The 20659-nt window shown below is 43.7% G+C and overlaps 1 protein-coding gene across 2 annotated transcripts in view; it reads right to left on the bottom strand.

Annotated features, from left to right (window-relative positions):
- LOC133746592 (zinc finger protein ZFP2-like) overlaps positions 1 to 14496 on the bottom strand; it is a 48158-nt gene extending 33662 nt beyond the window's left edge. For both annotated transcript variants that reach the window (XR_009864241.1, XM_062174763.1), the window contains exons 1-4: positions 14396 to 14496; positions 13777 to 13922; positions 13329 to 13408; positions 7277 to 7406 (exon numbers count right to left, since the gene is read on the bottom strand). The gene's annotated coding sequence lies outside the window, so the exon portion shown is untranslated. The remainder of the gene's footprint in view (positions 1 to 7276; positions 7407 to 13328; positions 13409 to 13776; positions 13923 to 14395) is intronic.
- Between the last annotated feature and the right edge of the window lie 6163 nt (positions 14497 to 20659).

Below are 20659 nucleotides of genomic sequence, written 5' to 3' on the forward strand. Positions count from 1 at the left end.
GATGTCTCGTCCGAGTCCATGGTCGTTTTCTCATGATGGGCTGATCTCACGCAGTGACAACCATGGAACAAATCACTGTTCTGTGGCATCTGCCTCCCAGGAGCGTTGCGGGTTACAGGGAGGCACGGGTGAGCCGGTGGCACCTCCTGTGCGTGGTCTCTGGCCCGTCCAGGATCGAAGGTGGAAAGGGAAGCAGAGGAGCAGCTTCAAGGTAGTCCCGCTGCGGGTTCCATCAGGTGTGAAATGTCTCCCGATTGCGGTTAACCTTGCAGGGAAACTGTCCCCTTTTGTGGGCCAGAGACAGCATCTGCTTTATTAGCTGTGCAGTATATTGAAAATTAAAATTTGGGCAGTCCTATCTTTAGTCCTCACAGCAGCACTTACTTTATGAGGAACACATGAAACTGCTCAGTAATTCGGTGCTGAGTTTTTTTTTGGACAGGCAGAGTGGACAGTGATAGAGACAGAGAGAAAGGTCTTCCTTTTTTTTTTTTTTTTGACAGGCAGAGTGGACAGTGAGAGAGAGACAGAGAGAAAGGTCTTCCTTTTTGCCGTTGGTTCACCCTCCAATGGCCGCCGCGGTAGCGCACTGCGGCCAGCGCACCGCGCTGTTCCAAAGGCAGGAGCCAGGTGCTTCTCCTGGTCTCCCATGGGGTGCAGGACCCAAGGACTTGGGCCATCCTCCACTGCACTCCCTAGCCGCAGCAGAGAGCTGGCCTGGAAGAGGGGCAACCGGGACAGGATCGGTGCCCCGACCGGGACTAGAACCCGGTGTGCCGGCGCCGCAAGTCAGAGGATTAGCCTGTTGAGCCACGGCGCCGGCGAAAGGTCTTCCTTTTTGCCATTGGTTCACCCTCCAATGGCCGCTGCGGCCAGCGCACGGCGCTGATCGGATGGCAGGAGCCAGCTGCTTCTCCTGGTCTCCCATGGGGTGCAGGGCCCAAGTACTTGGGCCATCCTCCACTGCACTCCCTGGCCACAGCAGAGAGCTGGCCTGGAAGAGGGGCAACCGGGACAGAATCCGGCATCCCGACCAGGACTAGAACCCGGTGTGCCAGCACCACTAGGCGAAGGATTAGCCTATTGAGCCACGGTGCCAGCCCGGTGCTGAGTTTAATATTAGGTTGGTAAGCCTGCTATTGGCTTTTGGTTTGTTTGTAGCTATTGGACGACTTTATTTGGTAAAAATGCATTCAGGTCAGTAGTGTACTCAAGGATGGTCATTTAGTGAAATGTACTTTTTTTTATGAGTAAAAGATTGGAAGACACGATTGAGCTACCTCAAAACTCCACCACTCCTGGGAAGGCCACAGTTGGCAAGAAAAGCCCGTAGCAAACTTTCATCAAGTAAGTTGAGATTCCTGTGTTTGCAATCTGAACAGCTCACTGCTGAGCCGGGAGGGGAACTGCTCTGAGCACAACTCACTACAGAACTGCTCTTGCAGACTTTCCCCGAAGGAAGCACTGCTGTGGTCAGAAGCATTCCAGGAGCTGCTGGCCTGCAAATGTGAATTAGTCTTCAATTTAATCCATTGTAAGTATCACAAGAATGCAGAAAGGCTGTGTCCTCAAACACAAATGAGCAGCTCCGCAAGGGGAATGAGACTTAACCTAGGTCTGTTTATCTCCCTTTATCTCAGCATATTCACCCCAGGTGGGGAAGATAAATCACCCTTCAGCTCTGCAATGGCACTGCTCTTGGTGGAGGCTGAGGATGCTTTTCATTGCAGGCAGTGTTTGCAAGAGACTTAGTTCCCTGACAATTTGTGCCTCTCCTACAAATACATTTTGGCATTAAAAACAAACTGAAGTATTTATGTTTTAGTAGTATGGCACCAACTTAAGTATTTTGCCTACTGGCATCTTTGTCTTTAAAGAGCTAAATCCTCAGGACTACAGGATTGAGTAAAAACTAGAAAATAGCTAATCCTAGTACTACAAAAGCACAAGGGATTATTTGATCATTCGGTTCTTCATATTTCACATGCTTTTTTTTCTACTTTTCCCTTCCTACAGATATTCTGGCTGTATTGAAGGCTTTTTTAAAAACTGAATTCTGTGAAGAAAATATAGGCTTTTGGCTGGCTTGTGAAAACTTCTGAAAAATCCACCCACCCCAGAAGCTATCCTTAAAACCAAGGTAAATATATACAGTCTTCATAGAAAAAACCCCCAAAGAGGTAAGACCAAATTCCTCATTTCAGTATAAAGTGTACACCCTTGGCACCAAGAAGCAACAAAGGAAGTAAAGATATAAGACTAAAGCAAGGGCCAGGGAATCTGAAAAGCTTCCTTTCCTGGTGTCCTGGCTTTCAACTAAGTATCCCCAGACCTGGCAGGTGGAGCTCATCACACGTTACAGCTTCTGATTTTCACTTTCAAAGAGCAGAGCTCCCTTCTCTAATGAAGGATAATGAGTGATCTTTGTTTCAGATGAGCATGCTTTCAAACCAAAACTCTTATTATCCAAAATATACAAGAAGCTACAACCCCCAGCTGTACAACTGCCTGGAAAAGGGCGTACAACATGATGTTTTACTTATTTGAAAGGCAGAGTTGCAGTGAGTGGTCTTCCATCTGCTAGTTTACTCCCTAAATGGCCACAGTGGTCAGGGCTGGGTCAGGCTGAAGCCAGGAGCTTCCTCCAGGTCTCCCATGTAGGGGCAGAGGACCAAGCACTTGGGCCATCTTATGCTGCTTTTCCCAGCAGGGAGTGGGTAAGAACTGCAGTAGCTGGGACTCAAACTGGCATCCATATGGGATGCTAGTGCTGCAGGCATCAGTGTAACTTGCTATGCCACAGCACCAGCCCCAGGTAGAACACTTATCCCTGTTTTTTGGAATCAGAGTTCTACTAGGGCTTGAGTGAAAAACCATAGATCGGCCGGCGCCGTGGCTCAACAGGCTAATCCTCTGACTTGCGGCACTGGCACACCGGGTTCTAGTCCTGGTCGGGGCACTGATCCTGTCCTGGTTGCCCCTCTTCCGGGCCAGCTCTCTGCTGTGGCCAAGGAGTGCAGTGGAGGATGGCCCAAGTGCTTGGGCTCTGCACCCCATGGGAGACCAGAAGAAGCACCTGGCTCCTGCCATCCGATCAGCGCAGTGCGCAGGCCGCAGCGCGCTACCGCGGCAGCCATTGGAGGGTGAACCAACGGCAAAAGGAAGACCTTTCTCTCTGTCTCTCTCTCACTGTCCACTCTGCCTGTCAAAAAAGAAAAAAGAAAAAAACCATAGATCACCACAGACACCATGGTTGATGAGAAAAAGGGAGCCCCAGAGTAGAGGACATGTTCTGTTTCCTAAGGCAGAAGTCTGTGACTGCCAGAGACTGACATTCAATTCAGTTCCCTCAGAACTAATGATTCCAAGCTAGGTAGTGAGTCAGGAAGCTGGTGACTGTCCAGGAGATGCTTGTATCAGAACAGCTTCCACCACTGTACAGACACAGGCAGGAAATATGTGGTCTGAGGGGGTGGGTCTTGTTGGAAAAGCAGGACTGTGAGATAGAAGATAATGCAATGGAATGCTGTTGACCTAAACTCATTTAAAATCAATAGGTCTGGGATTCTGTGGCCTTAACTACCTAGCTGTATATCTTTCATTAAATCAGTGCATGTTACCACATAGTGGTTTTGAGTCCCAACTAATGTAACATGTTTACTATGTAGAAGAGTACTAAAGTTCTTGTGACTCCATTTCATGCATGCTATTCTTGTGTATTGCCGAACCTGAAATGATGTTTGAATTGTTAAATGGTATATAAAATAGTGAGTGCTTGTGTGTAGAAAACCACAGTGTCTATTACAAGTGCCAAAAACTCTTGAAGGCAGTTAAGCTTTGAAGTGGTCTTTGAATATTTGAATACATTTATTTTGATAAATAATGTCATTGAATACTTACAGTCCAGGTGTGAGCTGATTTGATGTTGATAACTAGAATTATGACCAACATAAGGGGAAGATCTTTGTAGTAGAGAAGAAGTGTGCATTACTGTGTCTGTGCAGGGAGAACTGACAGCCCCAGAGCTGAGAAGAGGGTGGCAAGGAAGATGCTCTTTTCTAAACCTAAGTCACAGCACATCCTTAGACCCACCCAGGGTAAAAAATTTTACCCAGGGTAAAAATTACTAACAGAATCTTTTATTAAACATCAGGGTCTTTGATGAGAATAGAACATTGACCTAAATCCCTTTTTGAGGATTGAGAAACAACTAAATAGAAGTGAACTGTATGGAGACAAACACCAATGTTACATTACTCAACTCTCCACTGCACCAATGAAGGAAGAAGACAAATGGGGAATATGGGCCTCCCCCTTTTTTGTCCTCTTTTCTTTGGTTCCAACTCACATGGGCTTCCAGAAGACATACATGGAAACTGTTCTCTTCGTGGTCAACATAGATCTCAGAATTTCCCTTATTCATTTGCCTTCACTTGCCTAACAGATTTTGATTATGTTACTTTAGGTAATGAGGAAAGCAACAGAAGTGCACTTTTCTCCCTCATTTTTATAACATTTATTTGAAAGGCAGAGTTACAGAGAGGGTGTAGAGACAGACCTTCCATCTATTGGTTCACTCCCCAAATGATCACAATGGCCTGAGCTGAGCCGATCCAAAGCCAGGAGCCAGGAGCTTCTTTCAGGTCTCCCACAGGAATGCAGGGGCTCAAGCACTTGGGCAGTCCTCTGATGCTTTCCCAGGCACATTAGCAGGGAGCTGGATTGAAGTGGATCAGCCAGGACTTGAATCAGTGCCTATATGGCAGTGGCTTTACCCACTGTGCTACAGTGTGGGACCCATATATGTATATATTTCAAAGACTCATTTATTTGAAAGGCAGAGAGGCAGAAGAAGAGAGATCTTTCAACCTCTGGTTCACTCCCAAAATGTCCACAACAGTGGAGGCTGGGCCAAGCCAAAGCCAGGATGTTGAACAGTGCATAATCTCTAAGTATTAAATTGAAAAGGCTGAAGCTGGTGCCATGGCATATTGGGTAAAGTCACCACCTGCAGTGCTGGCATCCCATATGGGTACTGGTGCATGTCCTAGCTGCTCCGCTTCTAATCTAGCTCCCTGCTAATGTGCCTTGGAAAGCAGAAGATGGCCCAAATACTTGGCTCCTGAATCCATGTGGGAGACCTGAAAGAAGCTCCTGGCTTTGGATCAGCCCAGCTCTAGCTTTTTGCAGGCACCTGGGAGTAAACCAGCAGATGGAATATCTCTTGATGTATGTCTCTCTGTAACTCCTTAAAAAATAAACCTTTAAAAAAATAAGGTTTATTGACATGTGCTATGATCCAATCCAGTAAAAGTAAGAGAAGCAATAACTATCGCTACCTATATTTTTATCTAATTTAAGTATTGTGTAAACTAAAATATACAATACTAGGAGTATACTATCAGTAATTACACTACTGAGGTGGGGACTGCAGTACACAGGTTAATCCTCTACCTGCAGTGCTGGCATCCCATATGGGTGCCAGGTTCTAGTCCTGGTTGCTCCTATTCTGGTCCAGCTCTCTGCTGTGGCCTAGGAGGGCAGTGGAGGATGGCCCAAGTGCTTGGGCCCCTGCATCCGCATGGGAGACCAGGAAGAAGCACCTGGCTTCTGGCTTTGGATCAGTGCAGCTCCAGCCATTGTGGCCATTTGGGGAGTGAACCAATGGAAGGAAGACCTTTCTCTTTCTCTAACTCTACCTGCCAAATTAATACATAAAATCTTTTAAAAAAGTAATTACCAATACTCAGTGATTATAATTAAGAATTTTAATAACTATATTGATTCTTTTTTTTTTTTTGACAGGCAGAGGTAGACAGTGAGAGAGACAGAGAGAAAGATCTTCCTTCCATTGGTTCACCCCCAAATGGCTGCTATGGCCGGCGCTATGCCAATCCAAAGCCAGGAGCTGGGTGTTTCCTCCTGGTCTCCCATGCAGGTGCAGGGCCCAAGGACTTGGACCATCTTCTACTGCTTTCCCAGGCCGTAGCTGAGAGCTGGATTGGAAGTGGAGCAGCCAGGTCTTGAACCGGCACTCATATGGGATGCTGGCACTTCAGGCCAGGGCGTTAACTACTGTGCCACAGTGTGGGCCCCAGTCCTAGCAGTTCTATGTTGTTTAGCATTTCGTCTTCAGTGTCAACTGCTAATAATACAGTAGAGTTGTAGAAGACCTGACAGTCATGCAAACCTTACCACAAGCTAGTACTGTGTAGAATAAATCCTGTAAATATAAAGACAATCTTATTTCACAGCGGAGGAAGAACCAGAGGGGTAAAATGACTTGCTAATGTCACTTAGCTCTTTCAGTACAGAAACAAGGAAGGGTCTCAGCTTTATGCCACTTGCCTCAACTAGATGAGCCTGCAATTTTAATGACACTCAACTTGGGCTCCGGGAGTTTAAATGAATTTTCCAAGGTTACATGACAAAGAAGCACCAAAGCCAGAAGTAAAAATTATTGCTCTCATCTTTCTCTTCCTTATCCACTATGGAAGTCTGATTTACAGTTGTAAATTATTCTAATATCATTTACAACCAAGAAGCATTATTTTTTGCTAACTTTAACAATGAAACTATTTTTAGCCATTGAGGAATTTATTTTAATGAAAGATATAGACATCCTTTTTTGTTTTGTTTTTTAATTGGAGATGCAAAGAGACAAACAAGTAGTCAGAGAAGTGGTATTCACCCTCTAGTTCACTGCTCAAATGTCCACAGTGACCAGGGCTGGCCCAGGAGCAGGGAACCCCATCATCTGAGCCATCACTTGCTGGCTCTCAGGGTTTGCATTTCCAGGGAGTTGGAGTCAGGGGCTGGAACTGGGAATCAAACCCAGAAACTCCAATGTGGGATACAGGCATCTAAACCACAAGGCTACACCCTGGCTTCCAGACTTGTTTTTTCACCAGTCATCTGAAAATGAAAGTTAGTTCGGACCTGAAGTCTAAGGCTCTGGAGTCCTCAGGTGTGTATATCTATGCATGAGAGTTAGTTGGGTTGCCCAAGCAGAGTCTACAGTTTAGAGAGAACAGCAGAGTGAAATGTGTGTCAGAGGATGTCAGCACTGGAGAGTGGCTGTGCTCTAGTCAGAGGCTGAGGAGGACAAGTCCACAGAGAGCAGCAGTACCAAGGGAGTGTGCTAGAAGGTAGGGAGAAAAAAGGTTGAAAAACAAATATGTTAAAAAGATTTGTTTATTTATTTGGAAGACAGAGTTATAAAGAAGGTGAGACAGGGAGGGAGAGGGAGAGATCTCCCATCTGCAGATTCACTCACCAAATGGTCACAATGGCTGGGACTGGGTCAGATCAAAGCTCGGATCTGGAACTCCATCCAAGTCTCCCTCATGGTGGCAGGGACTCAAGAAATTGGGTTGTCTGCTGCTTCTCAGATGCACTGCAGAGAACTGGATGGGAAGTAGAACAGCTGAGCTGTAAATAAGTGCCCATATGGTGTGCCAACATCACTGGCAACAGATTATCCTAATGCATCACAACACTGGCTCCAACAAATGAATTTAGGTAAAACAATTCAAAATGCCAGGGAAATAGCAAATAAAATGTCAGGGATGAGCACTGTGGTGCAGCAGGATAAACCACTACTTAGGAGGCATACCTCATTCTTAAGTATGATGATATTTTTTTAACCACTTTTGTACAAGAGAGTAACAGGATGAAAACTGTTCTCCAAGGAGTCTGATCTGATAACCTCACATAGGATAGACTGAGATGAGAAGAAATTGCAAGACAGATTACGAGTGCAGAAAAGAGGAAACTAAAACTGGAATGAAAGCATGAGGAAGGAAATACAATCCATGTTTTGCAAGAAATAAAATCAAATATATATACTGTTTATAGAAAAATAGAAATAAAAGCAAATATGAGAGAGTTTCAAAAGTTTGTGGAAAATGGAATTAAAAGATAATCTTATTTTATGCAACAAATTTTGAAATCTACGCATGTGAACGTTCTTCAAAAAGTTCATGGAAAATGTCTATTATACAAAAATGGTACATGGATTTCAAAAAAAATTTTTAAAGAAAATCCATTTATTTTTAATTTTTTATTTATTTAAGAGGTAGAGTTACAAAGAGTGAGAGAGAGACAGAGAGAAAGGTCTTCCTTCTGCTGTTTCACTCCCCAGATGGCCGCAACAGCTGGAGCTGTGCTGAACCAAAGCCAGGAGCCAGGTGCTTCTTCCCAGTTTCTCATGTGGGTGCTAGGGCCCAAGCACTTGGGCCATTTTCTATTGCTTTTCCAGGCCATAGCAGAGAACTGGAATGGAAGAGGGGCAGCTGGGACTAGAACTGTACCCATGTGGGATGCCAATGCCACAGGTGGAAAATTAACTTTGTTTATTTTTATGAAAGACAGTTATAGGGGGGTGGAAAGGGGAGATATAGATCTTTCATTTTCTGGTTCTCCCAAAATGACCACAAGAGCCAGGACTGGCCCAGGCTGAAGATGGGAACCAGAAGTCCATATGAGTCTCCCACAGGGGTGGTAGGAGCTCTTCTGCCAGGAGCATTAGTAGGAAGCAAAACATCCAGGACTGCAACTCGCACTCAAATAAGGGATGTTGGCCTCACATGTGGCAGCTTACCCTGCTGTGTCACAAAGATGGTCATTCAAAATAAATTCTTGAGGGTTAAGCCACCTTTTGCAGGGCCAGCATCCTATATGGGTAGCAGTTTGAGTCCTGGCTCCACTTTTGATCCAGCTCCCTGTTAATGTGCCTGGGAAAGCAGTGGAAGATGGTCCAAATGCTTGGGCCCCTATACCATGTGGGAAACTCAGAAGAAGCTCCTGGCTTCAGCTTGGCCATTTGGGGACTGAATCAGCAAATGGAAATCTCTTTGTAACTGTGACTTTCAAATAAATAAATCTTTAAAAAACATTCTTGTGCACTTAAAAGACCTCTTGCAATACAGGTGCACAGTTACTTATTCAGGAGAAATGCTAATTCAGGTGCAAGAAATGCTGGTATCAGGGATGCCATGGTAAAGTAGTAGTGTGGAGAGGCCACTTAAGGGACTTTTATGTAGAACACAGGCAGCGGTGTTTTAGAGTTTAATAGATAGTGTTGGTTTAAAAATTACATATTGGGACTGGTACTGTGACATAGAGGGTAAGTAAGGCCAGCAGTGCCACCATCCCATGTAGGTAATGGTTTGAGACCCAGCTGCTCTGCTTCCAATCCAGCTCTCTGCTGAGGCCTAGGAAGGCAGTAGAGGATGGTCCAAGACCATGGGCCCCTGCACCCAAATGGGAGGCCTGGGAAAAGCTCTTGGCTCCTAGCTTTGGATCAGCCCAGCTCTGACCATTGTGACCATTTAGGAAGTGAGCTAGTGGATGGAAGACCTCTCTCTTTCTCTCTGCTTCTCTGTAACTCTGCCTTTCAAATAAAATAAATAAATCTTTAAAAAAAAAAAACTTAAAATAATTATGTATTAACTTCCAACTGGGAGATCAGTAATTAAGTCAAGGTAAAGTTAGTCATTTAAATAGCCATCTAGTCAGCCAGTAATGATGACCTCGTTTCATTTCTAAACACAAATTACTTTAAATGGCTTTAGAGATGTACTTATCAAAATAATGTGGGCAGGACTCCCTGGGGCAGCATGGAGGCTGTGGGAGAATGCAGAGCACCTGAACCAGTGAGCCCTGGGCAAAGTGTTGTGAAGCTGATACAGACTCCCAGTCTCTAAATGACAGACACATGGTTCACAAATGGAACCAGAAGAAAACTGCCTGAGTAGTATAGTAATAGGAACAGGCACAGAACCCTGGTGTTCCTGGGAATGGTCCTTTTGGTCCTCTGCCATTACTTCCCCTTAGCAACAGGCAGAGCCTGCAGCCTTCTGCCACCTACCCTCTCCCCACAGAAAGGAAGAGTTGGAGGGGCCTATGGAAGTGGTGCATCTTGGGAGGCTGAATCTCTAGAAGAGAGGGCAGAGCAGGTACGGAGCTCACCTGGCAGTGCCTGGGGACAGTTTGTCCATTACTGCATTTTAATGGGGACAGCAAAACCCTTCCCATAGCCCTTCCCATACACACTGCAGAGGCTTAATTGGTGAATCCTTCCACACAGCAGTGATTGGGCCAGGAGCTAAACACAGCAACTTCCTCTAGAACTGTGCTGGGGGAACAGTTCCCACTCAGATGGAGGGAATGGGGACAGGCTACACCCCCCCACCAAACACAGGTCAGGTCATAAGGCTCTCACCAGCTAGCAGCTCTCTGGTCTCACCTCCCTGGTCTTTCTAGCTGACAAGTTCTTCCCAACTTTGCTGCCTGGGAGGGACACACGCAGGTGTCACCTTCATGGAAAAACTAGTTTTTTTTAAGATTTATTTATTTCTTTGAAAGAGTTACACAGAGAGAGAAGGAAAGGCAGGGAGAGGGAGAGGGAAAGAGGGAGAAGGAAAGGCCTTCCATCTGCTCTTTCACTCCCCAATTGGTCACAAGGGCTGGAGCTGTGCCAATCTGAAGCCAGGAGTCAGAAGCTTCCTCTGGGTCTTCCCACATGGGTCCAGGGGCCCAAGGACTTGGACCATCTTCTACTGCTTTCACAGGTCATAGCAGAAAGCTGGATTGCAAGTGGAACAGCCAGGACTAGAACTGGCACTGCAGGCAGCAAATTTATCCATGACTCCACAGTGCCAGCCCCAACCTAGAAGTTCAAGTTGACATAGTGGACACCACACTGTGGTCCCCAAGTCTACCGTAACCATGGGCAATGCTAATAGATTGTGTCACAGGCTGAGGGAGGTGACAGGCATGCTCTGCTGCAGAGCTGTGACATAGGAGAAGGGGCTCCAGACCAGGAGAAAGGGGACCCTGGGGTTCCCCGCCCTTCCTCTCTCCTCAGTGACCACTCTCCAGACCACCTCTTCTCTGTGGCCACAGACAGCTCTGAAAGCAGTGTCTTGGGGCAGGGAGGGAGGGTTGCAGGAAAGATCTCTGAGTAGTTGGTCCAGAGGGAGCATTCCTCTTAAAACATTACAGTGCTGTCTGAACCCACTCCCCTGGCCTTGATGGTCATTTGTCTATTAATGTCCCACTTCAGATGATACCTCTGATGATACCTCCAAACTTTGCTGTTGGACAGGAGGTGATTGGTGAGAAAATCCTACCTAGAGTTTTAAAAGATTTATGTATTAAAGAGCACTTCCAATCACTGGCTCACTCCCCAAATGTCTGCAAAGCCAGGGCTGGGCCAGGCTGAAGCTAGGAACTCCGTCCTGTTCCCCGACATGGATGTCAGGAGTTCACACACTTAGGTTATCACCATTGCTTCCCAGGTGCATTAGCAAGAAGCTCAACTGGAAGCAGAGGTGTGACCTGATTTTAGGTCCTCCAATATTGGCTGTGGGCATTCCAAGTGGCAGCTTACCCCACTGTACCATAACACCCTCTACTTTGATATTATTTATTTATTTACATATTTATATGTTTATTTATTTGAGACACAGAAAGAGACCTTCTATCTGCCATTTCACTCTCCAAAGGCCTGAAATATTTAGGGCTGGGCCACACTGAGGCTGGGATCAGAGAACTCAATTTGGTCTCCCCACATGGTTGGCAGGGACCCAACTACATAAGCCATCACCTGTGCCTCCCAGGTTGCACATTAGCAGGAAGTTGGAATTGCAAGTGTGCCAAGACTTGTACCAGGCACTTTAATTTGGGATGAAAGTTTCTCAAGAGCCGTCTTAACCACTGGGCCAAGCACTCACCCCCCACCTCAGTTTTTAAAGAAAGACAAGGAATTCCATTCTCTTTCTATTACCCATAAATAAGAGTGTGGATAATCTCAATTGCTTGCTCCAAGCCTAATTCCTTTTGCCACAAAGAGAATCAACTTCAGATAATAGTAGTGCTGTGAGTCACAGAGCAGAGGTGAAAAGAACCTGTGTTCTCACTGACGTCACTCAGCCATTGAATTTATCAAGCCCAGGACCACTGTGTCTGGCTCTCCTCATTGTTCAAGCTGGTTGGAGATGGGCTCTTAGTGACCTGAACTAAAAACATCCCAGTGAAAACACCATGTACTCTCTACAAGATGTCTGGGAGAAGGATTTTGAACTAAACTATCCACGGTCACCTAGTAGGCCACTAAAGAGTTGGATTCACAATTTTGTCTTAGTACGAGGTGTCCTAACTGAGGACAAAGCCACCAGGATTTCTTCTGTTTGATTCATCTTCCATTTGAGGAAGGTACTGTAGTGCCTAAAAAGGGGTGCAGGAACCTCAGTTTTCCCACTCAGCTGTGTGGCCCTGAGAAAGGTGTTTAGATTCTATTGGCTCCACTTTCTCACCTGCCCATGGAGAGTATCACAGTGCTTGTTTAGAGGGTTATTGTCAGTATCAAAGAAATGAAATGACTCACGTGTATTATAGTTTATTCCAGCTATGAGTGGCACACAAAGTAAATATTTAAAAGTGTAGCTTAGGGGCCAGCATTGTGGTACAGTGGGTTAAACCACAGCCTATGACTGGCATCCCATAGGGTGCCAGTTCTAGTCTTGGCTGCTCCACTTCTGCTGGAGCTCCCTGCTAATACACCTGGGAAAGCAGTGCGGAATCCAAGTACTCAGGTCCCTGCACCCAGGTGGGAGGCCTGGATGAAGCTGCTAGCTCACGGTTTCAGCCTAAGTCCTAGTGGCTGCAGCTATTTGAGGAGTGAACCAGCAGATGGAGGATACCTCTCTCTGACTTTTCTTTCTCTGTAACTCTGCCTTTTAAATAAATAATGTCTAAAAAAATAAAACCACCTGTAGCTTAACACTTCTCTCACATTTAAGGATTCAAAGATATTCATTCCAGAGGGGCTCATTTGCCTTGTTGCCTTATCCATAACATCCCCTCATGGTACAAAATGATTCCTGCAGCTCCAGTCATCCACCCTCCATCCCATCCAGAAGGACAATAGCAAATGAGAAGAGCATTTTTCTACTCTAAGAATATTTCCTTGGCATTGCACCTAGCAGATATGATTGACATTTCACAAAGAACAGTTCAGAGCTAACAGAATTTACACATCCAGAGTCTAGAACCCAAAAGATTTTACAGGACCCAAGATGTTAGCAGGAAACAAAAGGCCTGGGGAAAGTGTTCTGAATGTATTACACTTGGTAATGAAGCTTTCGTGTAGAAATAACAGCAAACCCGATTTAAGTGGCTGAAATGTTCACACCAAATAAAAAGGGAACTTCAAAAACTTTTCACATGACATTAAGCAGAAACACAGAAAACATTCAAAATCAAGATCATGCACTGTATGCCCTGAAACTCTTAAGCACTGCAAACATGAAGATGAACTGTACCTGTATCTTTATGGGGAATCAAGAAGGCAGGACTGCCTGTTGCTCAACCACCTACACCCACACCTGAGCAGTTTCTGGACCTGTAGGGAAGATGTTTTAGAAAGGGAAATATGTGATCAATGCCATATTTCTGACACCCCCACCTTCCATAGGAGCACAGAAGCCATCATTTAGTTCCCCTAAAAGTACTTATCTTCCCCATATACAACTGATATCATTTTTTCCCTAGTCTTTTGTCTAAAAAAAGAGGCACCAGATTTCAAGATTTTGTTTTATAAGTCTATACCTAGAGCCCTCAGCGCCTTGGTTATTTTTGCTCAATACCATGCAATTTGAGCTTACAATTCTGGTGTTTGGGAAATGTTGCCAAATTAGCATCAACAACATATTTTCTTTTTTTTTTAAGATTTATTTTACTTATTTGAAAGAGTTACAGAGAGAGAGATACAGAGAGGTCTTCCATCCGCTGGTTCACGCCCCAGATGACCGCAACAGCTGGAGCTATGCCGATCCGAAGCCAGGAATGAGGAGCTTCCTCCGTGTCTTCCACGTGGGTGCAGTGGATTGGAGCACCCATATGGGTGTTTGGCCTTCCTTGATTATAAAGGTGATTCTTAGTGAAATGTTACATAATTTCTAAGAAGAATGAGAATTTACTATAACTAGAGAACCTAATGGAAAGCAGTGTGCAGTACATTGCACGCGTTCCAGCCCACGTTTAGCTAACTGGTAAGACAGGCAAACAAGGCCTGAAGGCCGGAGCCGACCTCACTTCAACAAAAGGCCACAGCGCAGTCCACGCTCCCCGATCTCCCTCCGTCCTCTCCACACAACCTGGGGAGAGGCGGACTGCGCGCACACAGAGGGAGAGGAGGCTCTGGAGCGAGCCGAGGCCGCTGGTGGAGGGACGGGGCCTGTCGCCCGTGTCCGGAGCCGGCCCAGCCCTCAGCGGTGGGGTCCGCGGATGGAAGAGCTCACTGGGGGAAGTCCAGGTCCCTCTGTAGCTGGTTCTGACAGGATCCATCCGCCCACGGCCCCTTCTGGGAAACCTGGCCCCACACACTCACCACTTCCCGCTCCCGAGGTCCGGGGCTTCCTCTTCTCAGAGAGGAGAAGGCCAAGCCACCGCAGGGACGCTCTTCCCGCTGTAGTCTGGACACGACTAGGACACAGGGATCTCGCGAGATGAGGAAGTTGTCCGCCACCCTCACCAGGGCCCCTGATTGGACAGCTGCAAAGCCAATGGGCGTGAGGTGTGTCACAAAAGCCGTAGCCAATCAGCACGCTCGCTGGCACAGTGGGCGTGGGGAGGTTGTTGCCAGGCGACGGGAGTGCAGGCCGGGTTTGGGGTCTGAGGCCGGTGGGGTCGCTGTGGCTTCCGTGTTCCTCGGGGCTCTCGGGACCTCCAGAGTTCGCCGTGAGCTGCAGAAGCCGCTCCAGGTGAGTCCCCGCCAACTGCGGATCATCGACTTCTGGTCTTTGTTTCTTCACATCCGGAACGATTTCTCTTGTGGGAAGTTTTTGTGATGTTCCTTTGAACGTTGTTTAAAGATATTGCGTGGTTAATCCTCTTGGTCCATTTCTCTTGTAGATACGTGTTTTCTAGTCTGTCTTTCGTCTTTTTAATATTTCCTGTGTGTTTCTTGCTGTTAGCAATGACATTTAAAAAAAAAAAAAAGATTGAAAGGCAGAGTTAGAGAGCGAGAGAGCGAGAGCGATAGAGAGCAGGAGAGCGAGAGAGAGAAGGCTTCCATCTGCTGCTTCACTCCCCAGTTGGCTGCAACGGCCAGAGCTGCACAGATATGAAACCAGGAGCCAGGAGCTGCTTCCCTGTCCCCCATGCGGGTGCAGGGGTCCAAGGGCTTGGGCATCTTCCACTGCTTTCCCAGGGCATAGCAGAGAGCTGGATCGGAAGCAGAGCAGCTGGGATTCGAACCGGCTCCCACATGGGATGCCCCGGTCATGATATTTTACCCAGTCATCTCATTACCCTTAGCATATTTTCATGTGTCTATAGGCCATTTGTATTGATTGCATCCTTTGAAAAATTTCTGTTCATGGGCCGGCGCCATGGCTTAACAGGCTAATCCTCAGCCTGCAGTGCCGGCACACCTGGGTTCTAGTCCCAGTTGGGGCACCGGATTCTATCCCAGTTGCCCCTCTTCCAGGCCAACTCTCTGCTATGGCCCGGGAAGGCAGTGGAGAATGGCCCAAGTCCTTGGGCCCTGCACCCGCATGGGAGACCAGGAGAAGCACCTGGCTCCTGGCTTCGGATCAGCACTATGCACCGGCCGCAGCGGCCATTGGAGGGTGAACCAACGGCAAAAAGGAAGATATTTATCTCTGTCTCTCTCTCTCTCACTATCCACTCTACCTGTCAAAAAAAAAAAAAAAAAATTCTGTTCATGTCCTTTGCCCATTTCTTAACTGCATTATTTTGTTGCAGTTGAGTCTCTTGAAATCTTTAATCATCACATATTAACCCTTTATCAGTTATATAGTTTGCAAATATTTTCTACCACTCTTCACTCTGCTGAGTGTTTCCTTTGCAGCAAAAAAGCTTCCTAGTTTGATGTAATCCCTTTGTCTATATCTGCTTTCATTGCCTGTGCTTCTGAGGTCTTTTCCAAGAAGTCTTTCCTATGCCAATGTCTTGCAGAGTTTTCCCAATGTTTTCCTCTAGTAATTTGTTTAATTAGGTCATAGATTTAGATTCATGATCAGTTGTGAATTGATTTTTGTATGGGGTGTAAGTACAGGTCTTGCTACATACGTCTGCATATCATATAGAGATCCAATTTTCCCAACACTCTTTGTTGAAGAGACTGTCCTTTCTCCAGGGATTGATTTTAGCTCGTTTGTCAAAGATGTTGATTGTACCTGCATGGATTAATTTCTTTGGTTTATATTTTGTTTCATTGGTATACATTGGTTCCAGTCCCAGGCTGTTTCATATGTAACTGCCCTGTAGTGTGTCTTGAAATCTGGTATTCTGATACCTCCAATTTTTTCTTGTTTAACATTACTTTAGCTATTTGGGGGGGGGGGGGTCCTCTTGTGTTCCTATACAAATTTTAGCATTCTTTTTTCTAGATCTGAGAAGAATGTTCTTGGAGTTTTGATTGAGATCTCATTGAATCTATAAATCGTTTTGGGTAGTATGAACATTTTGATATTGATTTTCCTGTGCACAAACATGAAATATTTTCCCACTTTTTTGCATTATTCTATTTCTTCCTTTAATGTTTTATAATTTTCATTGTGGAGATCTTTCACATTCTTAATTAAATTTGTTCCAAGGTATTTAACTTTTTGGTAGGTATTGTGACTGGTATTGCACTTACAAGTTCTTTCTCAGCCTGGGCTCATCAAATACAGACATATTTATCTTATCCAATTCCCAAGGGTTTCAAAGTTCACTTTTTTGGTGCATTATGAAAATTGTAAAAGGAGTTGTTAATTATCCATCCCAGATAATAATTATTGTCAGATCATTCATAGAGAGATAAAATTAGAGATGTGGATGTTAATTATAAGTGTAGATGTTGATGAATCCACCATAGTTTACTGTGGTATTTTGGGTTAAATTTTAAGTCATTCCTGATTACAAACTGATGAGTATCATAAAACTTGTGACAGTGAAGTGTGTTCATAACTTACATTCCTACTTTCTTTGTATTCTGAATAATTCAAGCTAGACATGGAAGGAAGTCAAAATGTAAGCTTCCTAGCCCACAGAGTTGTTAGTCTTGGTGCTTAGCAACAAAGACTCCCGTCCATTGCCCCTAGTACATTACCTTGCATCCTTACCTAGCCACTTACAGAGCACAGTTTTTTGTTTGTTTGTTTGTTTTGTTTTTTTTTTTTTGCTAAATTTACAGTATGAAAGAGGGCAGACAAGGACTCATGTTCTCTTGTAGGCATCCTAGAAAAATCCTAAATACAGAAAAAGAGGGGGAGTGGTTTGGTAGCTCATTTACTCTTTCCAATATTTCCATTCATGTAAGTCATTCATAAACCCCATATAGAGGAAGAAGTGAGCTGGTGTCAGGAGCAGTGCTCTAATGTTTAGGCATCTTACTTTGTGGAGGGGGTTGTATCACTTGTCAGCCTAAATTCAAAAAAGATACTCTGTCCCAAAAAAACAGGAAGACTAGGAAAGTCAGCATACACAAATTGTTGTCCAACTATGGCCATTATGTTAAAGGGGTATTTAGAAGAATGTGAATATTGTGAATATTGAGCAAGGAGTTGCTCTCATATGACATGGGCTTGAATCCATTGTAAGAACAATATGCATGAGTACATTCTTAGAGAATATTTCTGCAGTGGTGTCTGTGTTCTTACAGATTTCAGTTTTGTAAAAATGATGCCAAAGTATTATATTTACTTGTTTCCTCAAGAGACACAGTCAAGTATTTTTCTTTGAAGTGAAGAAATTGTAAATGGTTGGGAAGCAATTGATTCTGGTATGTGGTAATTTGCCGTAACCAGTCAGGATGGCAAAAAATGTGTGTGTGTGTGTGTGTGTATATACAAATTTAAAATGCAAACCAAGAAGTGAAAGCTGTTTTTGTTGCTTTAAAAATGAACATTTTAAATTCTCTCCTTAAAATATATTTCACTTTATACACTCTCAGTTCTTATTCTCAAGATGTTAAAGTGTATCACATTTTTTTGGAAAGCAAAGGAAAATGTTCCATTTTAGAATGTTTAAAACATACAATTTTAAATTTTGCTGAACAGTTTGTAATAGTTGAACTTGTATTTTTAAGCATAAATATGTTTTCTTCTTAATGTATTATTACAGATATGTTATTTTAAAGGTAGCAGAATCTATGAGGTAAATGATCCAACAGCTTTGTTTTCATTAGATCAAACTTGCCCATGGGGTATCTAAACTTAGAATGAATTTGATATCATAACACTATTTACATTCTTTGCAAGAAAAGTAAAGGATGTTTTGTCCCTAAATTTCAAATCACAGAATGAGATAGTCCAATTTATTTTTGGTTCTCAGTGATGTATTATTGTGTTTTGTAACACCATGCATTCATGAAAAATATTTTTTATTCAAAAGTTCACATTTGTACCACATTTTTTTTAGCTCTGTAGGTCTAAAATTTTTCTAAAGGACAAGCTTTCTAAAATACAAGTTTATATGTGTTGCCTAATGTAATAAATTTCTTTTTTTTAAAGATTCATTTTTATTTATTTGAAAGAAAGAGTTACATAGAGAGGCAGAGATAGAGAGAAAGGTCTTCCATCCACTGGTTCACTTCCCAATTGGCTGCAACAACCAGAGCTGAGCTGATCTGAAGCCAGGAGCCAGGAGCTTCTTTCAGCTCTCCCACATGGGTTCAGGGGACCAAGAACATGAGCCATCCTCTGATGCTTTCCCAGGTGCATTAGCAGGGAGCCATATCAGAAGTGGAGCAATCAGGACTTGAACCAGCACCCATATGGGATGCCAGCACCACAGGCTGGGGCTTTAGCCTGCTGTGCCACAGCTCTGGCCCCTGTAATCAACTTCTAAAGTGTATACACTGACAAGAAGAATTACACAAAGTACATTCATATAACAAGCATATCTTTGCTAAATTTAAAGATGATGGCTTTACCTGCTACGCCATAATGCTGACCCCAAGTATTTGGTTTGGAGCAATATTCATCTGCAATTTCCATAGAGTTTATCAGAAAGTATCATTTGATAGTAAATCCCTTTAGTGGGTATATGAAATAGACCAAACATTGAATTTGTAAAAAAAAAAAAAAATGGCTTTCATTCAGATCATGCCAAGTCTAAGGCTTTGCCACTTCATGATTATATATCCTTGGGCAAACCAGTTACTTACCTCTTCATGCCTCAGTTCCATTGTCCTTAAAATTAAGATAACAGGAGCTATCTCCATTTTTCTGGAAACATAAAATGCTGGAAATATCACCTGGCATAAAATAAATGTTAGCAATTATTGTTATTATGTATTTGCACTTTCCTAACTAAAGGTATTTAAATATCTGTGATTTTATGCTTAATGTTGTAGTGTCCACATTTAGATACAACTCAAAATTTATTTGAAATTATATCTATTCCTTTTTTAAAACTTCATATTTTGCTTGACATACTTACTCAAATTAGATTCAGTTCTGTTTAATTTGATGAGTGAGCCATTTCTTATCTAATTCTCTAGATAGTGCAACTTATTCACTCATTTGTGCTTTGTGATGGCACCTGCATCTTTTTCAAAAGAGTAACTAAACTGTATCATTTTTGGTCAAAACTAAATCACTAGGGTAAATTGGTATTTAAATAAAGGGACTATTCTCTGGCAGTAATCTTAAACTAGTACATTGATGCACTTTGGTAAATGCATTGGAGACTCGCTGATTGTGTATGTGCATTTGTGAATGTGTGTATGGTGTGTGTGTAAATGTGTGTGTGCTCCATTTAAAGCTACAATAAAATTGTAGCATTATCCAAACAGATCATTCTAGAAAATCATAGTTTGTAGTAATTTTTGCTCTTTGGAGATCGTGATGTTTAGATGATGCCTAAAAAGTTATGTGATTTTTTTTTAAGAATTCTAGTAACATAAACACTGAAATTCATATAGAAGGAGAAAATAGTTGGGTTCAAAGATATCATTATACTACAGAACCAATCAGCCATAATTCAGGCCCCCAAATTAAGCTAGTTGTATGAGAAAATTTAAGCAGTTGTATTGATGTCACATATTGCTTGCAAACAAATGTATCTTTTTTAAAAGATTTATTTATTTATTTGAATGTCAGAGTTACACAGAGAGAGAAGAAAAGGCAGAAAGAGAGAGAGAGATCTTCCATCTGCTGGTTCATTCCCTTACTGGCCACAATGACTAGAGCTGTGCCGAACCAAAGCCAGGAGCTAGGAGCTTCTTGTGAGTCCCCTGTGTGGGTTCTGGGGCCCATGGACTTGGGCCATCTTCCACTGCTTTCCCAGGACATAGCAGAGAGCTGACTCAGAAATGGAGCAGCCAAGACTTGAACCGGCATCCATTTGGGGTGCTGGCACTGCCAGGCTGCAGCTTTACCCACTATGCCACAGCGCCAACCCCAAATGTATCTTAATATAACTGTATTTGATAAACACATAACATTAGTGTTAATAAATAATTATAAACCTCAATTAAGGCAATTTTCATTAGGTAACAAAACCATGAAATACAATTCAATTTATCTAGTCCAGATATTTTTTCATAAAGAAAATTTAGACAAAATTATATCGATGCCAAAATATTCACAATGATTCCCAAGAGAGCAAACATATGGTAATCATTTACATTAGACAATTG

Source organism: Lepus europaeus, chromosome 18, assembly GCF_033115175.1.
Source record: "Lepus europaeus isolate LE1 chromosome 18, mLepTim1.pri, whole genome shotgun sequence".
Lineage (NCBI taxonomy): Eukaryota > Metazoa > Chordata > Mammalia > Lagomorpha > Leporidae > Lepus > Lepus europaeus.